A 13,790-nucleotide genomic window follows, 5' to 3' on the forward strand; every position below is an offset into this window, starting at 1 on the left:
CCATATCTATATCTATATCTATATGATACATACTTATAAAGCTAATATTTTTTTTTGAATCTCATGCATTTGAAACTTCTTTTTTTAACTTCCTCAAACCACATTCATTTGAAACCCTCTTTTTTAACTAATGCAACTCAAAAGTTTTCTTAATTATGATTTAACACTCAAAAGTTTTATAATTTATATTATGCTTAATTAGCATATAGTGAAAAGTTTAGTATAAAAATGCCAATTTTTTGTGTCTTTTGTGTTATATAAAATCTTACATGTAAGAAGGATTTGAAGATACTGTGATTCAAAAGTTTTCACGTAGTTGAAGCATTCACGATCTAAATATGATGATTTGAAGAAATGGGTTATGTCGATCCAAATATGATGATTTGAAGAAATGGGTTATGTCGCATCGATGATAATTGTAATATGATTTTTTCTTTCGACCAAAACAAATGAAGTTTTTCTATTCTTTCTTTATATTCAGTTTCTCATTTAATCTTTATATGTGATTTGTGTGTATTATTCAATCTTGAATGTGATTCTCCAAACATCAATGTTTTGCTTGGAATATCTTTTTGATTCTTCTTTTTCAAGAAAAATATTTTGATTGCAGGTTAGTGAAGAATTGTGATAAGTTTCTATGGTTGAATGATGTTAAATGAAGAAAGAAGATTCATAAAATGGATATAGGTTTTTTTTGTTTGAGCAAGTTGACGAATGTTAGTTTTTTCTTTTGATTTAAATGTATGTTTATCTAACATCTTTATTTATATATTAAACTACCCAATGCTCTTATTTATTTGATAGTAGTTTTTCTATTTTGATTATGTTTATTTTCTATTATATTTTTGTTGGGTTATCCTACACAACATATTTAAAAGACAATATTTAAAAGATAACATAATTTTGAACATTTGATATGTAATTATGATAGACTTATCATGATATGTTCTTCATATGAAAGTAATTTATCCATATTAATACAACAAGAATTACATATGACATTTACGAATATATATATATATATATATATATATATATATATATATATATACTAGTTTATAACCCGTGGGAACCACGGTTAACAAATTAATTAAACTTTCTAAGTAAAAACTCAAAATTATTAATTAATAATTTTAAATAACTTATTAATTAAAAGATATTTTTTAGTTATATATATATATATATATATATATATATATATATATATATATATAATCGTTGATTTAAATAAATACGTAAAATATATCATCTTATAATTTATATAAGTTTCATTTTATTATAATTTGTATAAATTTTATTTTATTTTTATTCTAATATTATTAATTTAATGTAATTAAAATGTGATTTAAATTTTGAAATTTGAAATTTGAAATGGATAATTAATAGATTGATAAATGTCATGATATTAATTACAAGTGCCAATAGATTGACAAGTGTCATAATATTTATTACAATGCCTAACATGGTGACACATGGCAAAAGAACTACTCTTTTATTAGTATAGGGAGAAGGGAGATATATATATATATATATATATATATATATATATATATATATATATATATATTATGTGATTCGTTTAACATGTATATGCACCTATGTATGTTATAAATTTATAATTAAATATCTTTATGTTTAATAATTGAAGGGATTCAAATGATGCATCAAAACCAATTATTTACACGAATATAATAATAATAATAATAATAATAATAATAATAATAATAATAAATATACATTTCCAAGTACCGCATTCATTTGAAACTCACACTACAACTCAAGAGTTTTTAATTTATGTATATTTATTAGTTACAACCCTGTTTTTAACTTATGATCATTAATTAGTAATCACTAATAACTTTTTATTTTCCTTTCTTTTATAAGGTTGTAAAGTTTTGCTCATTAAAAACATTAATGTATTTGAAGAGATTTGTGATTTAAATATGAAGAGTTAATATAAATGTTATAATAGATGTTTTAATGTTTTTTATGTTATTAAAAGTTATAATGTTTATTTTTTTATTTTTTATTATTCGTTGTATATATATCTTTTTTAATACAAACGTTATAATAGATGTTTTTCTATTTTTATGTTACTAAAAGTTGCAGTTCATATTTTTGTTCATATGTTCTGTTACCCGTTATATTATCATTCATTTGATATATAATTTACACAACTTTAAACGGTTTATAAAATTATAAAATAATTGTATATATCACAATGACTTAAAAATTAAACTATAATGTTTAATAAAACTAATATGTTAACTATATGTTTGCTTACTACTAACATTTTGTTTCAAAGTAGAAATATTAAATAATAATTTGGTAAAAATTATTATTTTAACTATATAATTTTATTATCGCGCAACGCGCGGGGATTTGCCTAGTATCTTATAAAGCTAGTATTTTTTCTTGAACCTCATGCATTTGAAACTCCCAAAACACCACATTCATTTGAAATTCCCATGACTTTTCATATTCTTTTTGATAATGATTATAAGTATGTTAAGAATGTTAAATAAATATCAAACCTAAAGTGTAATCATATATAAACTCAATATTAAAATAATATATTTACTTTTATTTATAAAGTTATGTCTTTAACTTTTAACATATTATACTTTATTTATTAATTTTAAAATGTTGTTGTATGTAAACCTTTATCATTTTGAAGCAACAACTTTTGAACTGTTTAGATAAAATACTTAAATTGTTAATTTAAATATAATATTACATGGTCAAAATAAATATAAATTTTAGTTCAACTTAAACAACGTAAAGAATCTTTTATAAATAATTCAAAATGACAAATTGTAGTGTTTTTTCTAATAATGATTATAAGTTTGTTAATAAAGTTAAATAAATATCAAACCTAAAGTGTAATCATAAATAAAATAAATTTTATTTACTTCTATTTATAAGGTTACGTCTTTAATTTTTAACATTTTATACTTAATTTATTAGATTTATATTCAGTTTAAAGCTACAACTTCTGAACAGTTTGGATAAAATACTTAAATTGTTAATTTAAATATAACATTACATGGTCAACTTAAATATAAATTTCAGTTTCACTTAAAAAACTCAAATAATATTTTGTGAATAGTTAAACGTGATAAATTATAGTGTTAAATGCAAAAACTAAATTTTAATATCAATTTAACCAAAATATTTCCTAAAGATATGTTTATAATCATTTAAATTTTCAAATAAGTAGCTTAAAATAATTCACAATAACAATAGTTAAAATTAACTTTATATAAACGATTATATTGTTACCTTTAAAAACAAAAAGACAATTTTTGATGTTTTAAATAATTACAATGATAGAAATTAAAACATTAAACAAATAAATATTAAAAAATTAATTAACAATAACAAATAACATTAAACCATATATTATTTTTATTTTCTTTAGTGAATTACATGTAGGTAGAGGTCATTCAAACGATTACGATTATATAGTTATAATAGATGTATATATTATAATATAATTCAAAATAATCAATATATTATATCAATTTCATATACGAATTATTATATCAAATTTAACAATAACATTATTGTTATATTTAAGAAAACATATATTTGTAAAGATTTCAACTATATAAATGAAGCATTTTTCCTTTCATCATGTTCATTTGAAACTCCCATGCATTTTTCCTTTCACCACATTCATTTGAAACTCCCATGACTTTTCAATTTATTTCTAATAATAATTATAATCTGGTTAATTAGGTTAAATAAATATCAAACCAAAAGTGTAATCATATAAAAACTAAATTTCAATATTAAAATAATATATTTACTTCTACTTATAAAGTTATGTTTTTTAACTTTTAACATATTATACTTAACTTATTAGTTTTAATATATTGTTGGATCTAAACCATTATCATTTTAAAGATACAATTTTGGAACAATTTGTACAAAATACTTAAATTATTAATTTAAATATTACATTACATGGTCAACTTAAATATAAATTTTAGTTTAACTTAAACAACCCAAAAAATATTTTGTAAATAGTTAAAAGTGATAAATTATAGTGTCTTTCTAATAATGATTATAAGTTGGTTAACATGGTTAAATAAATATCAAACCTAAAGTGTAATCATAAATAAACTAGATTTCAATTTTAAAATAATATCTTTACTTCAACTTATAAAGTTATGCCCTTAATTTTTAACATATTATACTTGATTTATTAGATTTAATATGTTGTTATGTGTAAACTATTATCACCTTAAAGCTACAACTTTTGAATAGTTTAGACAAAATACTTAAATTGTTAACTTAAATATAACATTACAGTGTCAACTTAAATATAAATTTCAGTTCCACTTAAAAAACCAAAGAATATTTTATAAATAATTAAAAGTGACAAATTGTAGTGATAAATGCAAAAACGAAACTATAATCTCCATTTAATTAAATTATTTCATAAAGATATTTTTATAATCATTAAAAGTTTTCAAATAAGTAACTTAAAATAACTTACAATAAAAATAGTTAAAAATAACTCTATATAAATGATTATATTGTTACCTTTTAAATCAAAAAGTAATGTTTGATGTTTTAAATAATTATAATGATAGAAATTAAAACATTAAAAAAAAAATTTAAATTAATTAACAATAACAACAACTATAAATAACATTAAACCATATATTATATTTAATTTTATTCATGTGTAACTCGCGGTTATAAGTCATTCAAACGATTGAGATTATGAAGTTATAATAGATGTATATTATCATATAATTCAAAATAATCAATATTATATTAATTTAGTATACGAATTATTATATCAAATTCAACAACAACGTTATTGTTATATTTTAAAACACATATATTTGTAAAGACTTCAGCTATATAGGTATTTATGCGCATTAAAATGTCAACTTAAATATAAATTTCAGTTCCACTTAAAAAACCAAAGAATATTTTGTAAATAGTTAAAAGTGATAATTTGTATTGATAAATGCAAAAACTAAATTGTAATCTCAATTTAACTAAAATATTTCCTAAAGATATTTTTATAATCGTTAAAAGTTTCCAAATAAGTAGCTTAAAATAATTTACAATAACAATAGTTAAAAATAACTCTACATAAATGATTATATTGTTATCTTTAAGATCAAAAAATAATGTTTGATGTTTTAAATAATAATGATAGATATTCAAACATTAAGCAAATAAATTTTAAAAAATTAATTAACAATAACAACAACTATAAATACAATTAAACCATATATTATATTTAATTTTATTCATGTGTAACTCGCGGATAGAAGTCATTCAAACGATTGAGATTATGAAGTTATAATAGATGTATATATTATATATAATTCAAAATAATCAATATATTAAATCAATTTACTATACAAATTATTATATCAATTTTAACAAAATCGTTATTGTTATATTTAAAAAAACATATATTTCTAAAGACTTTAACTATATATGTGTTTCTGCGCAATGCACGGGTATTCGCCTAGTATCATTAAAAATTGCATGTTATGTCTTTAGTACACATGAAATCATTATATCGCCTTTTATATTTTGTATTTCAGTTTTTTAATATTTCTTTATTATTTATAAATAAAAAAATTGAATTAATGTGATTTATAATTTAATGGGTCCGACAATCTCTCATACTCCCTTTCTACCTTCCCCTCCATCCCCTTCTTCACCATACTCCTTTTTCGGCTCCACCACCACCCACCTTTAATTTTTCGGCACCACTCTCACCTCCGACGACGATTAAATCCTAACCATCAAAGACTACTTCGTTCCCTTTTCCGAACAGGTTAGACACATAAATGCACACCACACCAAATTTGATCTCCAATAAAAACCCAAAATCCGCAACCATCTGAAAATTTATAGTAGGGGCGATCATTAATTTGGTATCCTAATATTATTCATCCAAAGAAACAAATGGGTGATACCCTAGTCTAAAACTTGATTTAAAGATAGGGGGAGAGAGAGAGAGAGAGAGGCGATTTCAAAAAACCGATTTTTAGGTTGCAAGGATGGATCATTACATAAACATATATTGATCTCATAAAATCGATCCACCACCACCAAACCGATGATAGATTCTCCAGAGGTTGTGGGTTGTAGGTTCGATTCTTCCTGCAAAATAGTCGGAGATGTTTGAGCGATGGTGCATATCTATAGCGACTTTTAGTGGTGATATCGAAGACAATGGTGGGTAACCCTTTTAATGGCGGTGACGGTGATGGTGACAATGATTGTCGTTGTTCTTATTCCATTATTTATAAATTTGGATTTTTAGAAGAGGTGGGGGATGGTCTCCGAATGAAGATGATGTAGTGAGGTAATGGTTGCTGGAGGAAGATGATGTAAGAGGTAATGGTCGTCAGAGGAAGATGATGTTGATGGTTCTTCAAGTTTAGAGATAAGACAAGGAAGTGGGAGGTGCAAAGAGAAAGATACCATGTGTTCTTAGATTTAGAGCATCTCCAACCCACTCCCATTTCCATTTCCCCCCCCCCCCCCCTCATTGTTACCCTCATTCTTCTCCAACCCACCCCCATTTATTCACCCATTTTGGGAATATGAATACTATTACACAAAATATGGTGTTATACTATTCATTTCTCCCAAAATGGGGATGAAATTTGTGTTATCGGTTTTAGTCCCTCTGTTTATATATTTATACATTTTTAATTTATTTTTACCTACTAATTATAATTTAAATGTAATATTTAATACTTATAATATGTTTTACATATTAAATTATATTAACTAATTATAAATATAAAGTTTGTGTTTTGTTCATCAAATTCTTATAAAAAGTTAAATACATATTGAAATTTTAAAAAACGATAAGGTATTTTACAAAAGCTTATAAATATGTTATAAATATAATCTTATTTATTTAATATTATTGTAATGAAAAAAATATAGATTATATTTTTGTTAAAACCGAATTGGTAGAAGGGGTGTGTTTGACAACCCATGTAAGTTGAAAGAATTGAATATACTTGGAATATACTTTTTGGGGTAAAAAATAGAGTAGGTCGGAGATGAAACACTATTTACCCCATTTTTTACTCCATTTTTTTAGGGGTGGGGGGGGGGGGGGGTTGGGAATGGGTTGGAGATGGTCTTAGAAGTAAAGGGGATTGATGGGGAAAGGTGCGGGTAGCGGGTGAGGGGGTGGTGGGAGTGGGGCCCATTTCCTTCTAAAGCAATAAATAACAATAAATAATATTATATTAATAGAAAATAAATTCATAAGGTATTATGGTCATTTAAATAACAAACACAACATAAACTGCACAAATACATTTTTCAAAGACGAAACTTACAAATCTAAACTAAATTGAATTGTTCTACAAATTAAGGAAATTCTTTTTAGTTTGAATCAACCCCAAGGTAGTAGCACAAAAGATTTGACTTCATGTTCTGAAAAGGTTTTAAAATATATACTTTTGATATTTGTGTCTACTTGAAAGATGTTAAAGGTTTAACCATACATTTACTCTTTTATGTCAATGATATGTTAATTGTGCAGTTGATAAGATGGCAATTCAAAAGTTAAAAGGATAGTTGTATAGTGAATATGAGATGAAAGATGTGCAAAAAAATTGGCTTGGAGAATTCTAGAAAGACACTATTTGGAAAACTACACCCAAGTCTTGGTGGGTATACTGAGAAGGCAATTTTTCGTTTTAACACGCATGATATCGAACAGGTGAGTACCCATTACCTGCACACTTTAAATTATCATCAACTTTATGCCTACATATAAATAAATAATGATAATGATTACATCTTTAAAGTCCCATTGTCACACCCCCGAACCAGACGGCGGAAACGTCCGGGGGCTGTCGTGACTCAATTGAATACCATAACATTGAATATATATGAAACATAACAACATTCGTCACCGTGCATTAATATAGTACAACCAATAGCGTTTACATGAAATACATTGTTTAAACATTACATTCCCAAAAATTAAATTGTTCGGTTCGTACATAATTAAACTGCAAGCCGTCACTGAATATGATTTCCTTTGATTCAATGGTTCTCTGAAAATACAAGTATTTTGAAAAACGTCAACATATGAAATGTTGGTGAGTTCATAAGCGGTATTTGAAGCAAACAATGTTCATATCGTTTGAAAACCACCAGAAAATCCGATATTTTCTGAAATGAAAAACTTTCGAAAATGTTTGTGAAGATCCATAGGTATGCTTGTTTGTTTCTATACTTGTAAAAATTGTTCATTAATATTATATGCGTTTCGAATCCGATATGTTTTGAAAAACCTAGGAAAACCCGATGTTTTCCTAATCCTTTGAAATCCATTAAGTTGCGTTGAAACCATTACAAAAATAGAAGTCTCATTCCCAGGCGACGTTGGATTATTTTTTAGCATGATTATTTACTACAAACCCGCATTACACAAACGCCCAGTTTATAGCAATACTAACGATCCCGAAGGCGTCGTCCGTACAAATCACGTTATCCAGCCGCCCTGACTATGTGTCGTCCCACATCCGAAGAGTAAGAGGACACGAAGGCCTCGATGACTCTATTAATCGGTTGGGGATAATATGCGTACGAGGGGTCCCCGACCCGCCTCGCAAAAATATGCAGACTCTTCTAGCAATACCAAAGGACCCTTGGGGACCAGTGGTATACAAGCCATTGAAAGTCCCTCTACGTTGTGCCAAGTCGGTGAAACTCAACACTTCGTAGAAAAAAATATGTGTCTTCGGGCCTTAAGATCAGGTCATTGGGCTAGCTAGGCCCAACAAACAAGATTTTACACTTTTGGGGCCCGAAGATGGTGCGTAGACGTCTGTGCACACTCGTATGTAAGTTAAGTTCCCAAACGTTATTTGTATGAATCGTAGTGTCGTAGTGTCGTAGTGTTAGTAGTTGTAGATTTCTATTGGTTCGAGACCGAGCCAATTCGTTTAACAACGACTTTTGGTATTGTAATGTATTGTATTTCGTCGAAAGCCGCGGTGCCATTATTTGATCAAATTGTGTATATTGAATTAGCCTTGAAATTTTTCTGTTTTCAGCCCCTCATTGTTTGTAAAGTTTACATTTTCAACCCTTTTATTAAATACTTCCCGGTTTGGTCCTTAAATTAATTTTCTTGACATTTTAACACCAAAAATTATTGAAATTAATATTTTTCAGCATATTTTTCATAGAAAACAGTTTAAGTCCCTGAAAATTCAGTTTTCTCGGTTTTAACCCTTCTTTTTCGCAACTTTGGCAATTTTGGCCCAAATTGGAAAATTTTTGCAACTTTGGTCCTTTTTAAATTTAAAAAGCATTTTAAACCTTTGAAAAGGACTTGGACCACTTATGGTCCACTGTTTTACAGAAAATCACAGTTTTGGCCCTCCCAAAACAGAAAAATTCGCATAATGGGCCTCATTGGGCCAAAAATGTCATTTTTAGCCCATTAAGCTTGGAATTTATGTTTTTAATCCCCTAAATGAGTATAATTCCAGAAATTGATTTATGGAAACTGTTTTGGCACACTACATCCATCAGAATTCGTGATATGCCAATTTGGACCCTTAATTTTGTATTTTTCACATTTTAGGCCCAAAATTTGTATTTTTAACCCAAAGAAAATTGTTACTAAACCACTTGACCATTTTTCTTGAAACACTTTGTATTTAGAAATATATTTGAAGCTAAAATCATTTAACACAAGATATATCTCGGTTTTGAGGGGTTTTATGGCTAGATCCAACATTATAACACACAAATGCATACATATAAGCATGGAAATCATACAAGGCATACAAAACACATATAGATCTACACTTTCACTTGTATTCCCCCCCCCCCCCCACAAAACTCATAAAAACAGAAAATAGGGGGTATGAAGCTCACCTTGGGTGTGGTTTCGGTTTTTGGAAGAAAAGATGGAAGAAAACTTGATGATTTTTGGCCTTAGCACCTTTCCTTGGTAGATCTCGAGTTTGAGATGGTTCTAGGATGCAAGATCACGATTTTTGCATAGATTAGGAAAGGATTTTGATAACAAAAAGAACCTAAACCATAGATCCAAGCATAATCTTACCTTAGATGATGATTAACTTGCAAGATCCTCTTGAAAGCCCCTAATTTTCGAGATTTTTGGAGAGGGGAGGAAGGAGAGTTCTTGAGTAATCTAGAGAGAATTTGAGAGATTTTTGTGTGGGTGTATGGCTGAGAGTGAGAGAGATAGGAAGAAGAGATGTGATCTTGAAGTGATATGCATGGAAGAATGAGAAATAATGCATGGAAGTCCTATGGGTAATAGTGAGGTGGCATCCAAAGTCAACACTTCCATTTCTCTTTGGGTTTGGGCCTTGGGCCGAGAATGGGAAGAGAAAAAAAGGATTTTTGGGCTTTTTGCCCTTAAGCCCAATATTTGAGGTAGTTTGGGTGTTCATTGGCCTTATAAAATAAAATTGTGATTTTTATGCTTTATTAAGCTAGGTTAGGTTAAATTATGGATCAAAGCTTGTGATTTATTTCATTCTAGGCCCAATATGGCCCAAAATATTGAGATAAATAAGTGTGGGTCCAATTAGAGCCCAATTAGGGTTCTAAGCCCATGATAGTCTATTTGGAAGCTTATTGGTCCATTTGGATCCAATAAGGAAGTTCTAGTCCAAGGTGTACCTAAACAAGAACTTTTAGGGTTTCCAATTGTTTGATGACTATTTGTAGTACTTGTATGATGTATTTGATTGAAGTTTTTGATTCACATTAACTTGAATGTATAGATTACATGACACAAAATTTCCAGTTGTGACACCCATATTCTAATTCAAATGGTTGACTTAAGCATGCCATGGTTTGCTTACGTCATCATGCATTAAGTGTTGTTAGTCAATTCATGACAAACCTTTGTAAAAAGCACTAGAAGGTAGTTCAATGGATTTTCAAATTCCTTTGTGGTATATTGAATGTTTGCCTAGATTTTGGAAAATCAAAAAACAGGTTGGTTGAATTTATGGATTCAGATTATGTTGGTGATTTAGACAAAAGATTATGGAATACAAAGAAACTACTCAGTTGACTAGAGTTGACTTCATGGATAAGGTGACATAATGTTTGGAAGGCTCTGAAAACGGCTTGCTTGGGGAGCAAGTCGTCGCCCTAGGGTTTCTAGGGGTCGGTCTATAGGGGCTCTTTTCATGCCTTCTAGGGTTTCGATACCTATAAATAATGCTCCCTAGGAGTTGTATTGACTACTCATGAAAATTAAAAGCCTCTATCCCGCTCTCTGCATTTTTTCCTGGTTTCCAAGTATTCGCTTTGTGTTTATCAAATTCCAGTGTTGTTGGAAGATCGATAGATCTGCATTAAATCCTGGGGTTTTACTATGTTGCTTACAACCAGAAGAAGCGAAGTACAAACCTTTAAGGACAAGAGTTCGATTCGTGCAATTGTTTCAAGTTCAAGATCAGCCATTGACAGGTCGGTTTTATTTTTCTGTCTTGTGTTGCGAAATAAGGCTAAACCTAACCTTCTTAAATTATTTAGTCCTTGCAATATGTAACTTAACATATTCGTTTACTAGTTAGTAACATATAACTAGAACTCCTAAAAGCACAAAGCAAGCAACATTCGAGCATTGAGTACACATAATTAAGCATATACTTCTCAGGCTATCCTTGACTAATTTGTACTAGCATGCAGTTCTCATAAGTTGATACACATATAACTGGAACATAAGGCATCCTTCCTATATCCTTAGTCCTAATCTAGCATGCAGTTCTCAAGTTGATAATCATATCATAACATAAACTTGTATGGGTAATTTGGGAGTACTTACTTGATCTCGGCTGATTGCATGCACCACACCCTTTTCTCTTTTCAAAGTTCTTTTTCCTTTCTCAAAATTATTTTCTCTTTTCTAAATTCTTTTTATAAAAATGATTTCATTTTGAAAATTTTCATACCAAGTCCTTAGTTTGAGTTCAGACACACCCGAGAGTGTGCCCGAATCCCTCAAACCAAGGCTCTGATACCAACTTGAAACGTCCCAAAAATACAGTCCAAAATTTTCGTTTTTAAATCATTATTAAAACCATAAATATCATCACCATAGTATAAAATCATAAACCATGTATCTCAAAATGTCATAATATTTGTCAACATATCAAAATCTCATATCAAATATCAGAGTAAATTTACCAGGCTAGAAAACTGTGGTGTGTGCCATGCGATCATCCCGAGCCCTTCCCTTTGCTAGCTGAAGTACCTAAAACCAAACTGAAAACTGTAAGCACAAAGCTTAGTGAGCTCCCCCAAACTACCATATACCATACACATATATCATATTACAAATAACACAACTATGAGACATCGCCCAGCTAAATCGGGACGAACCCGACATCGGACTCCTGTCCGGCATCGGGCTCACCCCAACATTAGACCACGTCTGCCATCGGGCTCACCCCGGCATCGGGCCTACCCTGACACATACACAACATATCATATATCATAAACACATAACATAAGCATATAACATACATCAGGCTTACCCCGACATCTGACCAAAGCCCGTAACGCATAACATATATCATATAAACTAACATGCATCAGGCTTGCCCTGACATCGGGATCACCTCGGAACACATAACACATAATAGATACACTAACATACATCAGGCTTGCCCCGGAACATATAACACATAACATGCATGAATCACAAAGACATCAAGCATACATATACTCTTCTCGGGACCACCCCGGCATCAGACCATAGTCCGAAACTACTAACATCTAAACGGGTCGACATTGTGGCCTTAGACATGTTCCTACTGGAAGAGGAATCACCTCTCAAACTGGATGCTGAACTCGTGCGTGAGGAATCTATGCTGGCTACTCCCACGACTCCCCGACTAGCTCTATACAATATTACTTAGTCAAAAAACTAAACATCCATCTAAGGGTAAAATGACCATTTTACCCCGGTCAAAGTCCATACTCTGGTCAAAGTCAACATTCTGGGTTGACCAACTCGCCGAGTTCTATAACTCAAAAATTCTGGAATCGCGACTCAACTCGCCGAGTCGCTCCACCGACTCGTCGAGTCCTATCGAGCTGCTTAATCACGACTTGGCTAATCCACTCGTCGAGTCCCTCTACAGACTCATCGAGTTCTACTATAAACTGGAATCGGGACAACACGACGAGTCCTTCTGTCTGATTAGCCATCTTAACAAATTAAGCCCTTGTTCTCTAGATCTATAGTCCATACTTCACTTGTTCACCGGGAATGACCTTTCTAAGGGTAAAGTTTCCAACTTTACCCGTTGATAACTCAATTTGGAGGGTTTAGCTAAAACCCTAATTCCTTTAGGACATGGATCTTGTCCAAAAAGCCTTAGAATCTCAAATCCATGCATGCAAACCTATATCTAGGGCCTAGCTATCAGTTAACCACAAAAAGTCTCAAGCTTGCTTCCATGCATGGCCTTTTTGAGCTCAAAAGGCCATAAATACGTCTTTAGCACTTGCATGGGGGATCTAAGGACATAAAGTTTGCACCTTTATGTCTTCACATCCCCTCCGGGCACTAGATCTGGAAGAGTAACTCTTGGGTCGATCCTTACCCACAAGTTAGGAAATCTTGGACCAAAACCCACATAAAGAGGTCATAAATAGATCTAAGAAGAAAATGATCAAGTTTAAAGCTTTATTACCAGAAAATGAATCTAAAGGGATTAAACTTCTGGATCTACTGTTTCTCTCTTGAGTTTTCTAACTTTTTC

The sequence above is a fragment of the Lactuca sativa genome, chromosome 5 (genome assembly GCF_002870075.4).
Source record: "Lactuca sativa cultivar Salinas chromosome 5, Lsat_Salinas_v11, whole genome shotgun sequence".
Lineage (NCBI taxonomy): Eukaryota > Viridiplantae > Streptophyta > Magnoliopsida > Asterales > Asteraceae > Lactuca > Lactuca sativa.